Below are 23,487 nucleotides of genomic sequence, written 5' to 3'. Positions count from 1 at the left end.
ACCCACAGGCTTAAAATTTGCAAGAGCTGAGCAGGGCTGTTGAGGAAGAGGGCATTTTGGGGACTGCTCATGTATAGGGTTGCTGTGAGTCGGAGGAGACTTGATGGCTCATAACAAGAGCAGCAATGACTTAACAACCTCCAAAAGATCAGGTCACAAACAACGCTGTTCAAGTCTTGCAAACTCAAGGCTGGGGGCTCCCTTTCTGAGTCCATCCATCGCACGGCCAGCCTCCCCCTTTTCCTATTCCCTTTCCATTTTTTTCCTAGTCGACTGCCTTTCCCAGCAAGTCTTCTCCCACGGCGTCCAAGGAATCCTTTTCAGAACATACATTCCTAAAGATGACGGGGTTTTTTGGAAAGGTGCATGCTGGGAAGTTAAAGGGAGAAAAGGATGAACACATGTGTAGGCAGAAAATCAGCACTGTAGCAAATCACCCCTACTTTGACACCCATGGTCCAATGCCTCTTAGTAATGTAATGTCGGAAGCAGAACACAGAGCAAAGAGGGGGAATAATCAAGGAACGGCAAGCTTTCCTCACATTTTTTTTCCCCAGGGCTCAAAAAGGTTCTTTTCGGGGACTACAAATGTTCCCCTAGCAGCTATGCTGGCTGGGAGATTTTAGGAGTGTTAAATCCCCCCAAGGATTATTTCTCCCCCGGAGTTCTTAACATAATGTTCACCCCATGAACAAACGGTGGCCTAGATCTAACCGGGGCCCAGTACAGTGGACCCTCTACTTACGGAATTAATCCGTATTGGAACAGTGGCTGCAAGTCGAAAAGTCTGTAGGTCGAATCTCCATTGACCTACAATGCATTGAAAACCGATTCATCCCATAACTGGCAGTTTTTATTCTATTTTTGTTCCATTTTGGGTTTTTTTCTGGTCTGTAAGTCGATTCTCCGGCTGCAAGTCGAATCTAAATTTTGCAGCCAGAGAAGTCTATAACTCGAAAAGTCTGTAAGTCGAGCCGTCTGTAAGTCGAGGGTCCACTGTAGCTTGCCGGAAGCTTCCAGGCTGTGTGTGCCATGACTCCGGCGATACTATCCTTCTCTCCCCCCCCCCCCCCAAATCACACTACCTTGAAAGAAGAAACCACCATCCCCCTTCCTTGTCCTCAGTAATCTCTGGCTTCCGAGTAAATGCCGACAGCAGCTCCTCCGAATAGATCACCCTGAAACCTTCACGAGCACGGCGCAGGCAATTACAGGAAGAAAGACAGGTATAACAAGAGGCAATTGCTGAGCACGAGATATAGATTACCCCCCCCCCCAGTCACTGCACAGGAAGAAGAAGAAGAAAAGAAGAAGAAGGAGAGAGTGAGTATTTTTTTTTTTACAGAAACCCTCCTGGGGAGACCTCCCCCACGAAGAAAATGCCGATCCCACCCTCTCTTCTCAACAGAAAACCCACGAGGAAGGGGGGACTCTCTCTTATTAACAGGGCAATCTCTGGCGAATCTTTATACGACACAAGGTGATGAGCCCTTGAAGCTGAAGTCATTAGAAACTGCGTAACTAAGGTAACCCAAGGAATCTAATTTTCTTTTCTCTCCCCCACCCCCTTTCCTACTTTAATATCTGTCTCTCTCTTGGCAGCCCTCACCCTCAGCCTCTCAGCTTTGCAAGACACATCTATAAAAGCTTGCTCTTTTCTCTGCAGCTCACAGTAATAACAATGCCATTCTCTCTCTCTCTCTCTCTCTCTCCTGACGTACCTGGGACCTGATGGGACTACCGCACTGTGGCTGCACACAGAGAGAATCAGGAGATTTTGATGCACCTTACACGTCGTACACATTTCCTACCATGATCGCCCCCTCTTTTCCAAGACCTGCAGAAACCTAGAGATCGTGCGGTAAAGCTCGTGCGCCGACCGTAAATCGTTACGATATCCGTTAGCTGATTCGTTGATCGGTCAGTTCAATCGTGCCCATCAAAGGAATTAAAGATCGCCAAGGTCCTCGGATCAACAAATTAGATTTCCTTAATGATCTGACTCGATTTCCATAACGGTCTAATGATCGCTCGACTTGAAAATGGTGCGGAGAGGAAAGAAACGTAGCGAAGGAATGCCATGGGAAATGTCGCAACGGTGGTCATCTGGCGTGTAAATGATCGAAATAACACATTTCAAATTAGTGGCTAAGAAATAAAGAAGGTAACAAATTCATTTTTAACCGATTATTTCCAAGCCCGCAATAAATATGGCCAGAAGTGGGCCATGGACAGAGGTAGAGAGGGGTTTGGGATTTTGAGAGACTCTGCCTGGCTTCCTGTTCAGAGAGAAAGCTCCCAGCAGGCACTGGGGCAGGAACAGGAAGCTTGAGGGGAGCTAGGCCTAGCTAAGCCTCAAAGGCTTCCTGTTTAAGGCCTTTTCTCCCAGGTGTAAAAAAGTATGTCAGGTAGAACTCCCAGAATGGGGGATTATGGAATTTGTTATCCAAGAAATCAGAAGCATCCCATCCTAGTGGCCAGCTCTTTAAAAAAAAGGCCCAGAAACCACCCACACGCCCACTGCTTTCTTTCAATATTTTGCTTCTATTTTGTGGCTTACTACTGCAAAACTATGAGGAAGTGTGGTGGAGTGGAGAGCGGTGGAGTGAGACTAGGGCTCAGGAGACCTGGGTTCAAATCTGACTCAGAACATCTGTCATACCTTAAAACCCTCCATTAGGGTTGCTATGTTAGAAGACACTCAATGACGCTCAACAACTAGCCTGCGTTCATAGACAAGGGCGACCTAGAGAGAACAATTATAGGCGCCAAGGGCCCCAGGCACCTGCCTGGAAAGAGAGGGCAGGATCCGCCCCTGAAGACCAAGGACTCACTTGGCTTAAGAAGGCAGCCCCTCAACTTTGGGGGTTTCTGGTGGAGGCCAAGTGGGAGCAACCCCACTGATACCACCAGGAGGTCTCAAGAAGAAAAGCGGGACCTCCTCCTTGGCAAAGAGAGTCATCCTTGTTGAGTATTTCAGCTAACAGACAAGGAACAAAGATGTAAAATCTGTGATGGTCAACTCAGATGGGGTCCCCAGGGTCATCCAGCCCAACCTTGAGCCAACATGGGAAAACTCCACAGCTTAAGAATCCCCGAGCAAGAGGCCGTCTGGCCACGGTTTGGAAACCTCCAACGCCGGCGAGCCCACTGCTTCCCAGATCGTTCATCCCACTGCCAAACAGCTCATTATAGCGAGGATGCTCTTCCGAATGTTTAGGCAGAATCTCTTTTCTGTCATTCGAACCCAGTCCTTCAGGCCCTAACCCTCTGGAGCAGCACAAAGTCAAGCTGGCTCCTCCTTCCACACGGTAGCCTGAAGCAGATCTCGAGAGAGAGAGAGAGAGAGAGAGAGAGACAGAGAGAGAGAGAGAGCGCTACCTCATCCCCTCTCCGTCCCATTTACGTTGGTACAGAGTTTGGACACATTTGTGGTTTTCGACTACGACTCCCACAATGCACCCAACCCGCTTGGTACTGATAGAAGGGGAAATTAAACCGTGAATCCTGGAAACCATCTTGGTTAGCAGCTTGTATCCGATGAAAAGCACGCATGCATGCACCATAATCAGATGCCTCTACTCCCTTCTGTTTTCCCCTAAACCATCTTCCGCCCTCTCTTTAGGACGCTCCACATCTCCCTTCCTCTCCCCAGATACATGGGTGAACCGCTGCGGCCTCATGAAGCAAACGGAGTGTAAATTAGACACTGGGTTTTCATTTGCACCTAATATCCATTCCCCCCCCCCAACCGGCTTCCCCAGTGCTGACCTCTTTGGGTCCTGTCCCTTTCCGGGTACCGCTCCGGCTTCTCTCTCTCTCTCTCGGTCTCTCTCATGCAGCGGCTTCCTTGACACTCTTAGTACAGGAAGGAGAGTCAGTAACACCACAACCACCTTCCCCGCTCAGCCTCCCTACAAATCAGGGTCAGTTCGCAGCGCTGTTAGACAGAGTCTCGCCGTACGTGCTTCTGATCTTAATTCGCCTTCCCGAGGAGCGCGTTTAATGGGGGAATGCGGAGAAGAGAGGAAGGAGCAGCCAAGAGGAGAGAGAGAAAGAGAGAGAAAGAGTGAAGTTCTTTTCCACTGCCAATCCAGAAGGGCTGCTCACCTGGAGCTGCAAAAGGCACCGACTCACCGTGAACCCAAGCTCTCCCCTCCTTGCCCAAATGCCCTCTACCCATTTTGCTCCTACACCTCCCGGCCAGGAGCAGAGCTGTGTTACGCCTGCCCCCCCTGACTCCCACCCCCACGGATGACGTCTTTGCTTCTCACATTTCCATCTCACTTCTCCTCCAGGAACTCAAGAGCAAAGGCCAGGGCTTGACTCTCCTCCCTGCGCCCTTCCCACAACCACCCCATGAGGTCGGCAAGGCTCAGAGAGCCAGCCTGGCCCGAGGTCACCCAGGGAGCCCTCACAGCCAAGAAGGAATTTGAACCCAGATCTTGGGAGCCCCAGCTCAACCTGTAACCACTCCTCCACCCTGCTTTCTCCGGTTGTGTGAAGGAGTCCTTCAAAGGGTTATCATTAAAGTAAGTTGCACCGGCGACTCGACTCGGGGGTTTTTAGAAGGGACTTGGGACTTGAGTCACATTGTCAAGTCCCTATGGGCCTCCCACCTGCTACCGCCATCTTCAGAGGCAGCAGGCCTAGCTTTCGAAAGGGAATCTTGACCCACTTCCTCTACCCACGCATGCGCCGCCCAGCTGATAGGCTGGCACATGCGCAGAGCCAGGGGCCAGCTGCTGGAAGAGAAGTCGGCCCTATCCGCTGGGTGGCTGGGCACGTGGAATCCAAGTGTTCGGCTCTGTGTCCTGAGCCCTGAGCCTTTTTTTTGGGGGGGGGGGAGGACCCAAGGCTCGGGACTTGGGCCCGAAGATTCAGACTTGGACCTGGGCCTTGCCAATCTCCCGGGTTCCAACCCACCAAGCCATGCCCGCTCTTCCATCCTTGTTCTCTTGTCTTGTGTGGATGCCACAAAACAGCCCGCCCTCTCCCAGGACAAAAAGCCTATTGCACGGCCTCATTTCTCCTCCTCCTCCTCCATCTTCTTTTCGCACGTCGGGATCAGACGCGCGGGGACTTCACTCGTGACCACAAACTTCACGAAAACCTCACTCGGCATGCCGTTCCAGGCACAGCGGGCTCCCTTTGAAGGGAGCAACGGCCTTTCCTTTACTGGGATGGTTCGGCGAGATCGACAGCGCATTGGCAAAAGTGGGGGCAGGCTCCAGAAGTCAAATGATCCCCGACCCCCCTTTTAAATGTCCGACGGAGATGCGCTGACTTCACCTCCGCAGCTGCCAACCCGGTTACGACGACTTTGCTCAGCCTATTTTTAGCTTGCCAGGTTCTCAAACCCGCCCCCCCCCCCGCGCCAGGCGGCTGTGAGACAGGAAACGCTGAGGACGCTGCTCAAAAACAGAACTCGGTTGGCCCTTCCCCTCCCTCTCTCGGCACGTCACCCCAACGGTCTCTGAAATGGTTTGACATGCCTCTTGCTAAAAACGTCTTCCTGCCGCTTAAGCCCTTTCGGCTCCTTTCTTGCCTTCTCTGGCCTTCCTGGTTCGAACATTAGGGCAGGGAAATGACATCATCTTGGAACGGCAGAAGCTGGGAGGGACCCTATGGATCCTCAGAGTCCAGCCCCTGTCCAGGAGTCCCCGTGGGGGGATTTGAACTCCCAACCCCGTGCTTTGCAGGCAGAGGCCTAAACCACTGAGCTATACAAAATAGAAGCCTCTTGTCTTCTCCGTTCAATAAATGTGAGTGTTTTGGGGCCCAACTGGGCGTGAATTGCACTGTATGACTGAGCCAAGAGGAGGAATGCTTGGCTCAGTCATACTGCGAGCGATGGAATTGCCGCAGATCCAAAGCTGAACGTGAGCCAACCGTGTGATACAGCTTCAAAAAAGGCCAATGCGATTTGGGGATGCCTGAACAGAAGCACAGGCTCCAAATCCCACGAGGTGCTAGTTCCCCTCTTTTTGGCACTGGTTAGGCCTCCTCTAGTTCTGGGGACGGCACTTGAAGAACGAGGCCAACAAACTGGAGCAAGTTGTCGGAGTGTGACATTGTGGTGGTGTACCAACCGTCGGGAGACCCGGATTATAGTCCTCAATGAACTTCGGACGTCACTGGGTAGCCTTGGACCGGCTGTTCTCCCTCAGCCTCCCCTACCTTAACAGCTTCTTGTTGTGAGGAGAAATGAGGAGGCCATCCACGTTCATGGCCGCCAGCTCCCCGAGATTTACACCTAACCTTTGTGCCGACCTCAACTGAGGCTCAGAAATAAGTTGTGGGTGAGCAGGGTTTAACCTTTTCTCTCCATGCCAGGATTCAAAAGAATCACTAGTCAGAAGCTGCTATTGGCATCTTGAAGGAAATCGCAAGTTGGACCCACAAGATGCTGGAAGCAGCAGCTTCAGAAGACGGTTAAAAAGAAACACAGGATCCTGACATTGGGGGGGGGGAGAAGAGTTAGGCTCCCACTTCCTGCTCCCCCTAGTCTTAAGGAAGCCAAGCCTTTCCTTAGAGCCACCACACAAAGCACGCACACACAAAGCTTGTAGGCTAATTCCATTTATGTCATTAACGCTAGCCAGTCGGATGGACAGCTTGGTGGAGCCTGTGATTGGGAGTTCGATCCTCCGCTGTGTCTCCTAAGGGAAGAACCAGCCGGGGGGGGGGGGGGTCTTGGGCAAGCTGCACAATGTCCCAGAGTGATTCCGGGAGAAGAGGATGGGGGAACCACTTCTGATGGGTCTCTCCTTGGAAAACTCCGAAAAGAATTGATGGCAACTGATGATGATGATGGCGGTGGTGGCGATTCATTAACGCTCTGTCCAATTTGGTGTTTGGACCAATACCTGCACTGTTCCATCTGCTCCATCTCTGAGAAAGATAAGCGTGGAGTTGGGAAAAGGGTCGAAAAGGCAACTGTGATGTGCCAGGATGGGACCACACACACACACACACCATCTCTATGACATAAGAATCACTGATGGGGTTGGGGAGAAGAGAGGTCACTTAGGAGAAAAAAAGGGGGGGAGTGATAACTCAGTATGCGAGGGGACCTCATAAGCAGCCTATAAAATTATGAACGGCACCATCCTTCCCGCCAAATGTGGCTGGCCTTTTATTTGATGAAGGATGGGCCCTAATTGGGGATGATGGGTTTTATTAATGCCGTTCAACCTTTCCCAGCAGGGACCCAAGAATTATTTCCCTCTGATTGGCAGGGGGGGGGAGGGAAGCTTCTTGCCAGTCAGCACCCCCTCACTTCCTCATCTGGCAAATCCACAGTGTTTTAACAATGAGGCAAGATTGAGGGACCGGAGCATCCATTTATAAGTCTTGAGAGAACCTTTCTCGGTTCTTCCCGGCTCAATCAGACCAAGGGGAGCTTTGAAAAAGGCTTTGTTTTCCTCTTCTGATTGCAATTTGCCACCCCCCCTTCCAAACTAGCTGTCACCCTCACGGAGATACACAGGCCAGGGCGAGCAACGTTGCTGGATCCGAGCGGTGATTTCGGGCACCCAGGAACCTTCAGGGGTTGCGTCCGCTCTCTAAAACGCCAAAAGACCTTGCCGGATGTTGGCTTCTGAACAGTTGCATCGGATGGAGGCGTTACATGGTGTGGGTGAGGGTTGTGTGATCCGCTTGAAAGGTGGCTGAACATCTCCCAGAGCTTTCCTGGACTGGAGGCTCATCCCCAATTCAGACCCAGAGGGGATACACGTGGTTTTGAAAGATTTGAAGGAGGTTCGCCTGGAAGGAATGGTAATAACTCTCATAAAAGGACCGCACATCAAGGCTCCATCAGCCACCGTGGCTGAGGAAATCTGTTTTCTGCAAGCTCCGAGCAGCAGGGAGGTGCGCTGCGCGCAGGGGCGGGAGGGGGAAGATGCGGACGGATCCCGCTGCGGCGATGCCCTCGCCGTTGAGTTATGAGATCATTTGCCAACCTGTAGAATCCATAAATCCACACTCCGGCGTGGCCCATTACGCGGTGCTCGGATGGTGTCACGCTCACTCGAGCTTCCGAGCCCTCGCGCACGCTCTGGCAAATCGCTGAGGCCGAAATTTTCAATTAAGGGCGAGGAATAATTACCAGCAGAGCCCCACCCCCATCCCGGTTTCAAAGGGGCGGGTGGGTGCTTGACAGAATCCTTCCCGCCAGGCTCCCGAGCCAGCGGCAAAACCCCTCGGGGCTCCGGGTGGACGGCTCGGGACCCACCATTGGCGGGCTAAGGCATGTCCCTCGAAATGTTTAAAAATGGTGCCCGGGACGGTTTGCATTCCGAAGACAGCCTTGTTCTGGCCTCACCGCGCAGTACGACAGATGCGCACCCATAGGTCGCTACAGCGATGCTGTAGATGCCGAGGCACCTTTTTCTGATGCACCTGCGTCAGGGGAAAGGGAGACACCTTTTACCTGGCTGGGTTCAGCTCAGCACAGCTGCAGAGGGATGCTGGGGCTGTCTGGACGTCTCTCCCCTTCCGCGCCCGAGGAAGGTCAAAGGCACATTCAAATGATCTGTGGTTCTCCCTGGTAACACTCCCCCGCTGCGGTCTATTGGGGGGGGGTGCGCTCTGGAAACAGGATGGTCCCAGGTGAGCCCTTGGGTGAGGGTCCCCTTGGGGCCACCCCGCCTCTAGATTGAAGGGTAAGGGTCAAAATTGCAGGGAAAACAACAGAGCTTCTCTCCCCCCCCCCCAGCCAGGGAGGCCTGGCCTGAAAGGCATCTGGAGCTGGATTTCCCAGTCCGATCAATGATGGACCACACCATTGAAGCCCAGCGCTCCAGGATGCGGCCAGGCAGGTCCCTCGCCCTTGCCGTTAAATCACAGGCACCCTCTCCTCTCTCCCTCCCCACCGCCACTGCCACACACCCCTCTCCGTACCAGATGATAATTCATGACACCCCCCCTCCCCTGACCCGACTCCTCCTTCTAAATCAAGCTGATCAATAGAGGAACCAGACAATCCTTTTAAGCAAGGAGCCTCGTCTGTTCGTTTCCAGCTAATGATCCCCCCCCTCGTCTTCTCAGCACCACGGTTGGGCAAGGGGGGCGGAGGGGAAGAAGAGACAGGAAGAGGGAGGACGGAGTCTTGCGGACGGAGTTGCTGGCGTCTCCATCTTCCTCTCTGGGAAGGCAGCTGCAGCGTTTTGCCAAACCCCACACCCTCCGGAACACCATGGCACAGGAGCTCCCTGGGTTTGGCTCGGAGACGCCCGAGATGGGCCTCGCACGAGCCTGATCTCTGATGCCAACTGGCGAGGATCCTTTTTCCAGAGGCGACTCGCTCCCTCTTCGCCTTCTAATCAATCTCTCTGTCCCTGCCTAATGCTACCAGATTCCTGCCTGCCTCAAATCTCTCTCTCTCTCTCTCTCTCTCCCCATCCTGCTTTTCATGCTCATCCTTTTGCGCCTCCCTCTCTACGCCTCCTACAAACGGCAGGCTCTCTAGATGCCTCTCCATCAGTGTTCCTTTGCAAGGGCAAGAGAGAGAAAAAAACACCCAATAATAATGCTCTCTCTCTCTCTCTCTCTCTCCAAGGTTCCCCAAGGATAGAAAAAAGCGGTATCTGTGCAATCTCCTAGCCCTGATGACTATTAGGGTTTAAAGACCTGGTAAAAGCCATGGCTCTACTGACATCAATGTTTCCCCCCCCTCCACGTTTTTGATACTCCGTCGTTGGGTTATTGGTTTCCCACCCTTGTAGACGTAGCCGCAATCACTCACACTTTAATCGCCTTCTGGCTGGACTACTGCAACATGTTCACCGTGGGGCGGTTCTGGTAGACTCAAAAGGTGGGGAAAGTCTTTCAACCAGCCTATGTGCAGCACCGTTTAGCTTAAAATTCTTACTACCGGCCTCTGTGCCGTTGAGTATTTAAGCATTCTGAAATGATAGCTGGGGGGGGGGGGAACACACAAGATGTATCAAGGAGAAGGGGGGGGTTAATCTTCTGAAGATCCCCAGAAGGCCAGGGTGGGTCCCCTGAGGGTCAAATTAAGGGTTGGGAGCATAACTTTCCTGACCCATACTGTAGGCAATCCAGAAACATCTACTGTCCCCCCCCCCAAAAAAAAAACCATGGTGGAAATGTAGTTATTGACCAGGAGAGAAACAGCATCTCTTGATCTTCACAATTTCGAGCAGAGAAGAAGGGACAGGAGGCATATTCACATGTAACGGACAAGCTTACATTACGTTTCTGAGACAAAAGAGCTTGCAGCCGTAAACATCTATAATGGGAAATCTTCCTTTTAAGTGCAAAGAATGTTGGCTGGCATTCTACATTCTCAGAGGCCAAATTACGGTGCTTCGAAACCCAGTGGACCCCCCCACCCCGGGGACTCTTTTACACCTATTTGTCAGTTTCTTGAAAGGTTGCAGGAACCGTCTGCAATCTCTCTCCACATGTCAGCTAAAACGCTTTGTTAGATGGGGGGCCAAGTGAAAGATGTGTGTGTGTGTGTGTGTGTGTGTGTGTGTGTGTGTGTGTGTGTCTTAGTGGTTGCCTAGTCTGTCAGTCATATCAGAACACGGCAGGGGGGGATATATACATAGATTTGAAACAGCTGGGCTTCCATCTGCCTTTCATGGATCATGTTTACCTGAAGAGTAAGACAACCCATAGCCACCATAGCCATCCTCTGCTTGCAAAAAGCTCTCGATTAATCTCCTATCTCGGGTTTAGCAAAGTCACCATTCAAAACGGGGCGACGCATTAGCCAGTGGGTGGGTGTGTTCTTTCCTTGAATAGATGCCTTTTTTCTAAGCATCTTTTGCTCGGAAAACATCAACGCAAAAGTATGCTAATTTTGAATGATCACCTGAATGGATAGTTTGCATTATTAGACTGAAAGTAAAAAACAAAAAGGGGACCTGTACGTTTGCATTCAGTGAGAACCAAATTCGCTTCTGCCCTTTCTCTCGTCTGTAGAGATCACAGGATAACATTTATGGTTCTTTGCACAGAAATGGTTGCAGAATCTGCCTGCAACCTTAGAACGCTTGCACCAGTCAGAGCTGATGGTTCAAGAGTCTCCTGTACTTTAGGGTAGTTTCCTGCAGTCCTCTTGAAACTAGGACCCTATTCCAAACCATGAAGATGGAAATCTTACTTTATCTTTAGGGGAAGGATCTTAAGGCAGTAATAGATTGAACTCCAGGGATCCATTCTTTAAAAATCGGCTGAATGTACACATTTCTGCAGGTGGATTTCCTAATATAATGTATCTGTTGACTGAGAAAGGTGGATTGAGAGAGACCGCTGGCTTCCAGCTTTGGAGATTCCCTGTCATGAGAATGCTGAGCTAGTGAGATCGATGGCATCCGTCCATGGCTGAAATTCTGCTACGGGTATAGCAAGCTGCAACCAAGACTCGGTCGTTACGGGTTCTAAATCAGCCCCATTGAATCAGTGGGGATCTGGTGAGTCATCTCTCTAACTTCCACTGATTCAATGGGATTAAACAAGTTGTGACTTACTACACTAACCAAGAGGATTTCATCCCATGTAAAGCAGCGTCCTCTTTCCCTTTGTCATACACCACGTAGAACCCTCTCCTCCAGCTTTGGAACAACGTGGCGCCCGTAGCTTTCTTTCCCACTTTATTCTCACAACGACTTTGTGAGGTAGGCCAGCCTGAGAGATTATAGATGGTTCAAGGTCACCCGGAGATCTCCAAGACTCAGTGGGCTGCAGAATTTGTATCTGCCGAGTTTTGATGCAAACTTTAACCCCTAGGCACTGCACTTTGCATGAGTTTGCGAATGCTGCAAAATTTGTCCCAAACGAACATTCGGGCAAAAATGTGTTTATACATTTTGTTTTGCACATTTTCAAATACAAGGATTTCTGTGTGCACTTCTCTCAATATAAGACACTTCTCTCAATATAGTTCCTAGTTCCCTTAATCAAAGCCTCCTTAACCTGCCAATTTTTGTACAGTTTTTAACCTGGTGTAAACAAAATGAAATGACGACATTCTGCAAGGTGCGAATTTTCACCCGCAAGTGCTTTCGAGTTCACTGAGTCATGCCTAACCAGCCACTTTGGCTCCTGCACCCCCAGCCGGTTTCACTATCATCCTTGAACGGTCTCAAGGCTCCTGGAAAGGTTTCAACTGGCCTGTGTTATTGGGAGAACTCCTGACCACCACGCTCTTTCTTCCGTGTAAAACATGGATCTCTTTTCCTCCCCAGTTTTTTCCAAACCACACATCTGCCAGCGTTTCCACGGCACAACTTTTCCCCAACTGGTCCAAATGCCACATAAACACACACATTAAAAAAAACACCACAAGACGAAGGAAACCAACTGGCTACCGAAACAAACTAACAGAGGAGCACCGGAGGTAGAAAAGTTGGCACGAAAATGTTCAGAGATGCGGCACGGTGGATTTGTGCCCTTGGCCTCTCTCTGTCTCTCTTTTGTGAGAAGCTAGGGTTCTTCCAGGAAAGGCAGGGCTGGTGGAGAGCGCTCTGAAGAGCCCATCTGACACCGAGGATTGATGGATTGCCTCCCCCAGAAACCGGCTCCCTCCCCTCCCTTGACAATCCCCTCCTCATTTCCCTCCGGTGCGTGCCCGAGTGTGTCTGCCTGTCTCTCTCCCTCCCTCCCTCCCTCTCTCTCCCCTCCGCACCCATGCGCGGCTGCTCTCTCCTTGCCCGACTGAAAGCAAAATAAATCGGGAGGCCTGAGGATTTTAATGATGATCATTTGCAGGGGAATTGGAGGCGGGCGGCAGGGCGGGCGGGGGAGGCCTCAATTTGCTCCCTCTTGGGGGGGGGCAGGAATGCGAAGACAGGCGATCACTTATGGACTGGGCTGCCAAGAGCAGAGCTCTGGGAGGGAGAAGGCGCAGGTTTTGCACGCCTGACGGCCACAGATCTGACGCCGGGCACGGACAATTGGTGAAGGGCAACAGGCAGACCCGGGAGGGTTTCCATGCTGCCCGAGCAGCTGCCCGGCCCGCCTCACCACAGCCCCTGGAATCTCCACAGCTGTCCAGGTGCATCAGAAGGCAGTCCCCCCCCCCCTTACAGGCCACCCTGGCACCTGGGCCAGCTTGCCACCCAGCTGTGAGGACAGAAAAAACTGGCAAGGAAACGTTTAGGGCCAACCCCTCTGAGAACTGCATGCCACATCTGTGGGGCTGGGGGCCAGATGTGGCCAGAGGCGGCAGTTCTCTCTGCTTTTGCATCGACGGAGGTGGAAGCACCTTTTCTTCCTGCCCTGTCAGCCACGAGGCAGACCTGTGATGTCACAGTGGCAGGGCTCCTGTGATGTCATCGTGAGGGGTCCTGGTGATGTCACAGAGGCAGGGCAGGACATGACAGGGAGGGAAACATGCCAAACACACATGTAAACCGGTTTGTGCTGAGCTAGTGGTTTGCCATGGGCAGAGGGGGTGCCCAGACGTTAAGGATGAGATAGACTGGAGGATGATGAAGGCTGGCCGCTTGTAGCATTCGGATACCCTTTAACACTAAATAAACACAGCTATTTTCGGATGGTTGGGTCTTTTTGGATTTTTTTTTTTTTGGAGAAATGGGAAAGTGAAGGGTTATTCTCTAAACCTATAGCTATATTAGTAATGTACGTACGCACACGCAGGTCTGTTTTTGAGAAGCTTAAGGAGAAATGTCCAGAAGGGTAGTCAGGTTGGCTGTAGGCAGCAAAAGGGACCTGCGGCCGAGCTGGAGGTTGGGAGTTCGATTCCCCTTCTGGGTCCCTTCCAGCTCTGAAGTACCAAGAAATAAAACACAAGAGTTCTGCGACAGCTTAAAGACTAAAAAAATATTATTTGACTTCTATGGGCTGCAAGCCACTTAACGGGGTACAACTGAAGGCAGCCTGCTCAGACCTAGGAGGGCCATCTTGAGATCCTTCAATTGTTCAAGATGATGGCTCCTGAAAAGGAAACCTCTCTCCTCCAGCTGTGGCTGCCTTAAAACGGAACAGGGAGGGAGGTCAGCAGTGATATAAGACAAGGCCAGGAAACACACACACCCTCCAGATGTTGGACTACTGCCCCCTTCAGCTCCGACCAGCAAAGCCAATGGTGGGACATCACAAGAGTTGGAGTTTTACAACATCTGGAAGCACACACACAAACACACACACACATCCTTACTCTGAGCATGGACAGACCATCTTCATGAGGTGTCTGCCCTCCTCCAAACTTCAAGGAAGCTTTTGTTGAGATTCTGAAAGTGGAGGGGGCAAGAGGCCTAGAGGAGGGGGAGGGGAGGGGTTTACAGATGTGGCCCCTCACCCTGCATCTGTGTCGGCTGGGGTAAAAGGGCCTTCTCATCCTTCCCGGTCTGCCTGGAGGCAGAACAAGCAATTTGGTTTATTCCCTTCCCCAGCTGCCATTAAAAAATATATACATGGGGAAAAAATGACCCTCTCAAGTTGATGGGGAGAGAAAGGAGTGGGTCAGTTTGGAACCTACAGCATGGTGGCCGCCTCCGTCTGTAGGTCTGCCTTTCCTCAGCGCTGAAAAGGACCAGATGATCAACTCCTCTCTGGCAGCATAAAACCCTGCCGCTCCTCCTCCTCCTCCATCACATTCATGGGCTTATTTCTTCCAATTTATGGCATTTAGGCTGAGTGAATTTACACTTCTTCCATTTCCCCCAAATCGCCCTCTGATGACAGATCACTTTAGGTCCTGCCACCTAACTGCCAGAGGCAGGCTCTTCCCCCCCCTCCACACCCATAATTCCTCTCTTTGGGGCCATCTCAGCTAGCGCTGATGGGACTTGGAAGCCAAAGGAGGAGCCTCCGGAAGGCCCCTCGTTGTCCATCTGGGGCTAAAGACATGACCAGCTTCACGGAGGAAGGCTGTCCAGGGTTCAACCCCCTCCTGGCTGCCTGGATCGGAGACAAAGAGCAGGTGGCTTTTCGCCTCCACATCAGGCAAAGCTTCTCTTGAGTCCTCGTAAGGGCGAGGGGTCTTGAAGGGTCACAGAGAAACCTGGAAAGAATCAAAGGCCCTCCCGGGAGTCCACCGGTGTTTTTTTAAAAACCGTATGGACACCTAAAATTGAATCACTAACTTCGATGCCATCAAAGCAGCCCCCTTTTGCTGCACTTAGGCTCCGTTGGTTCTTTGCCCGGAGGCGGAGATGGACAAAATGCTGGTCTCCAGATGCTCTTGATCCTGACGGGTGGTGTCACTTCATAGCTAAGGGGCCAAATGACACCGCTTAGACCAGTGGCTCCCAACCTTGGGTCCCCAGATGTTCTCGGAATAAAATGCCCAGAAAGGCCTTCGCCATGAGCTGGGCTGGCCAGGATCTCTGGGAGTTGTAGTCCAAGAACATCTGGAGACCCAAGGTGGGGAGCCCCTGGCTTAGACAGACCAAGAAAGGGGTGACAGACAGAACCGGAGGCATAAGTGGACGTTCACACATGCACACCAGCAGGCAGGCAACTATTTGCACCTTTGCAAGCAGGATCTGGCCCCTTCACCTCCAGTAAGGAGGTGAAATACTAGGTGGAGGGCAGCATGAGAGAAAGGCGCCTCCGCGCCCTATGGTGACCTTACAGGTCAACCACCTCTGTTTTAAAAGCGCTACTTCCACTAGACCGAGGAAACACAGCGAATGGTGAAGAATGATGGGAACCGGAGTCCACAGAACAGCACCTAGGAGGCTACACTTGGACTGTCCTGTCCTCTGGAGTGGGCCATTCCCAGTGCGCAGCAATCAGCTTTGAGCATAAAGAAAAGAGCTTCATGTTTCAGGCCCACTCTATCTTGGAGAGGCAGGCAGGAGAACCCCTGAGAACCCCCCCCCCCCCGGTCTCTACTCGGCGCTCCTTGGTGGCTTTCTAGAAGTCACCGGCTGGCCGCTGTTAAATCCAGAAAGCTGGAACCAAAGACACCCTTTTGGGTGCAAAAAAACAAAACAAAACTGCCTGTCATGTTGTGATGTCAAAATGCAAGCCACCCACCGAAGCACATGTAGGTTTTTTCCAAAACATCTCCTGCAGGCACCGTTGGGCCACGCGTGTGGGGGGGGAACAGATCCCCCGCACCAAAACGACATTTATAAACCTGCTTGCCTTCCAGTCTCACGTATCCCGCCCCCCTCCCTCCCTCCTTGCGATCCAAAAATGCCGCAACACAAAGCCAGAGAGTCGGAACGGCAAAGCAAACGTCAGGGAAAGAAGCATCCCGCGAGGCTTAAGTTCGTCAATTAGGGCCCTCGTTATAAGACGAGAAAACTCCAATTGTGTCGGCTCTGAGCAGAACGTACAACTCTCTCTCTCTCTCTTTTTCTGTTTTCCCCTCTGCCTCGGAAAAAGAAGAAGAAGAAAAGGAAGGAGGAGAGGAAAAGGTTAGCCGAGGAAGCCTGCATCTTTAATGCAAGAGATTCTGTCGAGATTCGGTCTTATTTTTGACTTTGATCTTGAAGAGTTCTCCTGGGAATCCATTAAGCCCAATTTAAATCGACTCCCTGCCCCCCCCCCTCCAGCCTCCTCTCCACCCTTCCTTTCCACCATCCCGGTCTTTTTCTTCTCAATCAAACACCACAACAAATCATCTCCTTAAAAGAAGAAAGCCTAGCCCGGCCACAGACCCTTGTCAACAAGACTTTACTCAACAGGCATTGGGGCCAAAGCAACAGATCACCTGCCTTTCATTCTAAAGAGGTAAACCCGAGAGCAGGCGAAGATCATGAATGAACACAAGGGTAGCTAAAGGAAATGTGCCAGTTTGAACTCATCCAGAGCAGACCCACAAAGAAGAAAAAAATGGAATTTACTGAAGTGAGCTTGGGAACGGATTCAACTGAGCTGTTCTAGTTGGGAATGCCATTTAGATTGAGGCCAGCGGAAAGGAAGGAAGAGTCGCAAAAATTCATTCCTATTGAGGGGTGCGTTTGTGTGCGCGCATGCACTTTACAACATTTGGAGGATGAGATGCAATAATAACCTTAGAACTGCAGAGCTGGAAGGGACCCTCTGCATCAAGGGGTCCAGCCCTTGTCAAGAAGGTACACAGTGGGGGAATCGAACTCCCAACCTCTGGCTCCACAGCCAGAGACCTCAACCCAGTTGTTCAGCAGTTCTAATCCCAAACACAGGAAGAGTTGGATGCAACCAATACAGTGGTGCCTCGCTTAGCGATCGCTCCGTTTAGCGACGAAATCGCTTAGCGATGTTGTTTCTGCGATGTTCTCTATGGGGTATTTTCGCTTTGCGATGATCGCAGGGAAGCGATCGCAAAGCCCCCATTTTCGCACAGCTGACTGGCGGTTTCAAAATGGCTGCTGGGGAAAAACATGGCCACCCGCTGTGTTTAGGGACGGATTCCTCACTTTAGAGGCACCGAAAATGGCGGCACTATGGAGGATCTTCGCTCAACAGTGAGTTTTAAGCCCATAGGAACACATTGAAGGCGGTTCAATGCATTTCTATGGGCTTTTTAATATCGCATATCGACGTTTTCGTTCTGTAGCGATTTTTGCGGAACGAATTAACGTCGCTAAGCAAGGCACCACTGTACAACCACCAGAAAATAAACTGTTACTTAATTTAAAAAATAATAATTAACCCCAAGATATGTAAAAACTCAGCAGCTTGTTCATTCCATCAAAATAACCATAGCCAGTGCATCGTCCACAGCAAAGCAGAGGGTTGCTCTTAAGTTCAAGTTTCTGTTCCGTTTTGAAGTTCCAGCAAAAAACTTTGGTCCTGTCTAATTCTCGTTCTTTAAGCCTAACCAGCCTTATGAGGTCATTGTGAGGCTAGAAGAGGGATAACCCAATACCTCCATTACTCAGACACAAAAGTACTCCTATGAGTACTGCCTCCCCATCGAATACGGTTACAATGAGCATCGCCTTTCTCACGAACAGGCATGCCAGCCCTACTCGTTCTCCCGAGGAGATTCACCCAAAGGCTGGTGCAAGTAGGTGGGTAGCGGTTATCCTAGCTTGCACGCACAACCACCCTGAAAAGGAGACAAGGCGAAACAATTGCACGCTGTTCAGGGCATCCAGTGAAGTGTGTGGCCTGGCAGGGGTTTGAAAAACCAGGTTCTCCCCCGTTCCATTCAGGTGCCCCATTTCAAATCTCCGAGTCCGGAAACAGGAAAGAGTCCTTCTGAGATTCAGACAAAGGCGAAACCTGGGAGGCAGGTGGGATCCTCTTGCAAAGGGAACATCGAGAATTAACGTGGGGTTTGCACCAGCGATGGGGGCGAGGGATCTCACACGCTTCACCCCTGTCAGAAATGAGGGACCCCCTAAGACAAGCAGCACACAATCCGGGACCAGAGATTAGAGGGAGGGGACTGAGAACAACTGTATCCTCCCCCCACTTTGGAAGGGTATACCTGGCCTATGAACAGCTCTCCGCCCACTCCACCACACTTCCCCCTCCCTGCCCCACATCGACTTCCTTCTTCCTCGTTGTTGGCAACCCTTTTTACCACGGTTTCTGCAACACACACACACACTTTCACTTTTTCTCCAGCACCATCCTCCAGCACCTTGTGCCAGGCCACTTCCCCTCCTGCCCCGAACATTCTCCCTACTTGCCTCTTCCTAAGAATAAAAAAGGCCAAGTGGGTTTGTTTGGACGATTCAAGATGGGCATTAAGAATTCTGGTGGCATCCCACGTCCCCAGCGTGCCCGGACGTTTCCTCACCGTCACGCTGCTGCAAGACACAACTCCCCTGTCTTAGTGGGTTGTAACGGGACTGCTCTGGAGACACAGCATCTGGATCGTGGCACACCTGTCACTCACACACACACACACGCAAACACACACAGAGAGAGTTTCCAAAGTCACAGTTTTTTTTTACCAGCAGGAAACCTTCAGAGACCACCTGGATGTCCCTGGTTCCTTTGCACCACAACGCTACAACACAACAACCTATGTTTTCCGCTGTGACCACCGCGACACTGACAACAGGGCAGAGCAATGCTTGTTCGTAAGCTAGCAAATGGCTTCCACAAAAACAATCAGATCCCCCCCCCCCCGATTTATTTATCAAGAGGGCCATGGGGTCTACGGGTGGTCCACATCAGGGTGGGGTGGGCACAGAAGAGAAGGTGTTCATCTGAGATGCACAAGCACCTCAGGGAGATTTCTGAAGAGAGTGACACACACACACACACAACTGCTTGTGTGTGGCCGGTCCAGCCTGTGCTGCGTTTGGGAGCTTCACACCTTTGGGGAGGGGGGAGGACATTGCCCACTGCATCGTTGGCTGGACAATACTGTCCCTAGCCAAGACGCCTGTTTACTCGCCATCAGAGGAAGAGAAGACACAGGTTCTTTCTGCCTACGGAACCCGTGAGAAAAGATTGATTGGACCCAGGCGTTTGCCATAGAAAGTATATCTAGTATATATTCCACTCTTCCAACTTTTTTCCCCTTAATTTTTACAGTCTGGAGAGGTGTTTTCTCACAACATGACAGATGGGTGGGCTTGAGCCCCTTCGCCAACAGAGCCTTCTTTGAACTTCAGAAGCACTGAGGAATTTTTACGGCGACGAAGGCGCACCCCATTCCCCTCCCAAACATCAGGGCACCTGCGCCAAGAAACTTCTGCAACAGAGATGCCCGTCAAGACGTAACCGACCCACTCGATGGAAGAAGGACGTCTCCTTTAGAACCGTACAATCCAGAAACCCTCTCCAAATACAAACCGGTCGGAACAAGGAGAACGGCTGTACTGCAGCCCCACACGCTCCTGTTTCAAAGCAAACCCCCCCCCCACGCACACACACCCCAGCGCACTAGAGTGGCAAATGGCGTAGGCTGGAACAGAAAACCAGGGAGGAGGGAGGGGGAGGAGGTGGGAAAGGCAGTCTCGGAGAAGCTGAATGAACCGAAGGAAGGAACCAACGGCCAGCGCTCCTTCTGCAGCCTCAGCATCCCCAACGAAACATCAGAGCATCCACAAAAAAAGGAAGAAAGAATTTCCACATTACCTGCAAGCTTTTCCCCCTTGTGGTCTTCAATCCCTCGGTCTCTCTCCGTCCGCCTTTTTTTTGCACTTCCTCGTTCTTTTATTATTTTTCCCCCCTTTCCGTTCTTCAGCGCGTAGCGTGGCCACAGATTAGATCCTTTGGAAGAGGAAGGAAGCATGGGGGGAGAGAGAGAGAGGAAAAAAATAATAGGTATATAGCACAATTCCTTCCTTCCTTCCTTCTCTTCTCTTCTCAGCAACCTTCTGGCGCTCCTTCAATAGCCATTATTCATGGATCTGTAGGGGACAGGCGGTAATTAGGAACGGCCCCTGTAGCATCCAGCCTGAAAATTTAATGCCAGCAGTGTGAGTGGCGGGCATGTGTCTCTCTGTGTTCATGCGCGCATGTGTGTGTGTGTGTGAGTGTGTGTACGGTGATGCAGGGGTGCTGGGGGGGTTGATTGGTTGGCTGCTGCTGGCTGCTATGAGCAGAGCTGGGGAGGAGAAGGTTGATGGCAGACAGGGAGAGGTGAGTGCCGGAGGGGAAGGGGGGGGGGAAAGGAGAAAAAGAGGGGAGTGGTCTTGGGGGGGGGATTTTTTTTGTCCCCGGCACTATAAAGATGTCAAGGCCGCCCAGGGAGACAGAAAGGGCCAGTGGCAGAGGCCGGGGCATCTTACTTTTGGCGTTGAGTGGGTCGCAGCCTCGCCGGCGTGCGATGGTCGAGCTGCACACTCTGGGTGTATGTGTGTGTGTGCCCGCACACACACACACGCAGGCGCACGCGTTTGCGCCAGGAATAGCAATCAGAAACGTAGGCAGGCCCTGGAGCTTAGAAAATAAAAATAAAACGCCACCCGTGAAAGGGAGGGCAGGAAAAAAAAAAGCTGCAGACTTAAGAAAGTCCTGTCAATAAAAGGGAATATGAAAGAAAGCCACAGTAAGGGGGGGGGGGGAAGGAGGTGGGAAATAAGGATTTGAAAAGTCGCACACACACATCGGGAAAAGAATAGAAGGAGGGAGGCTCCCCCTCGTTTATCCTCCTATTTCTCCCTTTGTACCACCCTGGTCGTGAAAAATGATGCCCTGAAAGGGTGAGAGAGCCCAGGAGCGTGAAAGCAGACCGGGTCCTCCGAGAGGTCTGGATCCGGGAGGCAGAAAAGGTGCCCCCCCCACTATGAGCCTCGTGAGCAGAAAGGAGGACAGGCGAGAGAGAGAGAGAGAGAGAGAGAGAGAGAGAGAGAGAGAGAGAGAGAGGCTCCTTGCACCTGGAGCATCTCTGGGGTCCCGGAGGCAGCAGCTGCAGCTGGAACAGTGACTGACAGCCAGGAGAGTGAGCGATGCTCTATGAGGATCTATGCGTGCGTGCATGATGCACATAGCATGGTGGCTAACTCACAGTCCACCGCATCGGATTTTTTCCCCTCTTGTGCCAGAAGGGCTGGGTTTTGAACCAAGGGGGGGCTTGATAGAAGGTTTAAGGAGGAGAGGCTCTACCTTCTCCCTGGCCCCACTGCGGTGGCGGTTGCTTTTAACCAAGGAAGAGAAAGACTGAGGATCCAAAAGCATGGGGGGGGGTGTGTGTGCTCAGCACTCCCCAGTGTCCAAAGACCAGAAGGAAAGAGACTGGATGTTCTCAAAAATACAGGAGTCAATTAAACACCCAAGATCTTTCAGAAGGCAAGGCGTTTTGTTATTTCTCTCTCTGCCCCAGTTTTTCGCCTCTCCCCCCCCATCAAATCTGAAGGGGAAGACTTTTCCCTTTTTACTCTAGCTAGGTGAGTCTGACTAGCAAGGGACGATGGGGGTTGTAGTACCAGCCATCTGGAGAGCACTGGCTGGGTCTTCTGGGGGAAAAAAAGGTCTGGAAGGCTGAAGCAGAAGCGGTTTTGAGTTAGGTCATGCCAAACTCACAAAATGAAAAACTCGGACCGGCGGGGGGGGGGGGGGGGATGGAAATGAATTCATGAATTTATCCTGGCTCCTCTTAAAGCCATCCGAGTCAGAAGCCATCATGACCTCCTGTGGCGGGGAGTTCCACGGTTGAACACTGAGGAACTCCCTTTTGTCTGCTCTTAATCGCCTACCACCCAGCTTCATGGGGTGACCCCACTGGGTCCAAGTAGCAAAGGAAAAAGAGGAAGACTTTCCCCTTATCTATTTTCTCAACTCTACGTGCACGTTGTAATTTGCTACTCAAATTTCCCAAAGCGCAGATTTACTCCCTCCATCATGGCAGCAGCCGATTTCCCCCCACATTTTTTTTTGTTTTTTGTTTCATCTTACAGTTTTGGTTTTTCTCCTTGGGCCGCAGGATCTCTCCTCTGGTTAAAGCCAGCTTTTTTTTTTTTACCCTGTGTCTGCATTCTTTCAGGGTCATATTACTCCAGCGCGCGGCCTATTAAATGCAATACCAAGGAAAGCTTTCTTCCTGTCTGCAGGGGATAGCGACAACTTAAAAAACAAAAACAAAATAAAATAAAATCCACAGATCTACACATCTGCCTCTTTTCAGTTTGTGACCACCATTCCTTATCATGTCTGGTTCTCTCTCTCTCTCTCTCTCTCTCTCTGTCTCCCAACTTGCATGGGTTTAATATTGTACTGATGCCCACCTCCTGCCAGAGCTCAAAAAGTGACTTTCAAAATCTGCAGTTAGTTCCTGCAATGGTCACATTTTTTTGAAACGTTCCCCACATGACTAGGTTTGTCTTTCTGCGGCTGGCAGGTCATTTCCTCACACTTCGGCTTCTGCCACCGGTTTCTGCAGAGTGTGGCACCCAAATTTAGCCTCTGGCTTTTCTCATAGAAGGTTGCCATGTGTCAGGGTGCCTCTACTCCCAACCAATGCAAAACATGTAGTTTGAGGGGGGTGGGGAAACAAAACAAAACAAAACAGAAAGACCACTAAGTGACCGATACCATCCTTCAATCTTCAAGTCTGCCATTCCTCGTCTTGGAATTTTACTTGAACTTCAGATCTTTTGGTCTTAACGTCCGACAGGCTGATTCAGAGTCTTCTCTTTTTGTTCCTCCCCCCCCCACAAGTTTTGGGTGACCTCAAAGCCTGCCTTTTTAATAACCAAGGGCCCTTATAAAGGCACCGCCCAATCTTGATTTTAGACCCTGGGCATGTACCCCACCGCTGTTTCATTTTTCAAGAAAGAAAGGAAGGAAGGAAGGAAGGAAGGAAGGAAGGAAGGAAGGAAGGAAGGAAGGAAGGAAGGAAGGAGGGATGGAGGGAGGGAGAGAGAAAGAAAGAAAGAAAGAAAGAAAGAAAGAAAGAAAGAAAGAAAGAAAGAAAGAAAGAAAGAAAGAAAGAAAGAAAGAAAGAAAGAAAGAAAGAAAGAAAGAAAGAAAGAAAGAAAGAACGAACGAACGAACGAACGAAAGAAAGAAAGAAAGAAAGAAAGAAAGAAAGGAGGGAGGGAGAGAGAGAGAGAGAAAGAAAGAAAGAAAGAAAGAAAGAAAGAAAGAAAGAAAGAAAGAAAGAAAGAAAGAAAGAAAGAAAGAAAGAAAGAAAGAAAGGAA

General features: G+C 51.0%; 1 protein-coding gene across 3 annotated transcripts in view; it reads right to left on the bottom strand.

The window, feature by feature from the left end:
- The window catches only part of RAI1 (retinoic acid induced 1), a 127,757-nt gene that overhangs the window by 73,681 nt on the left and 30,589 nt on the right, over positions 1-23,487 (bottom strand). For all 3 annotated transcript variants that reach the window (XM_072982470.2, XM_072982471.2, XM_072982473.2), the window contains exon 2: positions 19,981-20,115. The gene's annotated coding sequence lies outside the window, so the exon portion shown is untranslated. The remainder of the gene's footprint in view (positions 1-19,980; positions 20,116-23,487) is intronic.

This window comes from Pogona vitticeps, chromosome 13 (assembly GCF_051106095.1).
Source record: "Pogona vitticeps strain Pit_001003342236 chromosome 13, PviZW2.1, whole genome shotgun sequence".
Classification (NCBI taxonomy): domain Eukaryota; kingdom Metazoa; phylum Chordata; class Lepidosauria; order Squamata; family Agamidae; genus Pogona; species Pogona vitticeps.
The sequence above is the reverse complement of the archived record's forward strand: the minus strand, read 5'-3'. Positions and strand labels throughout refer to the sequence as shown.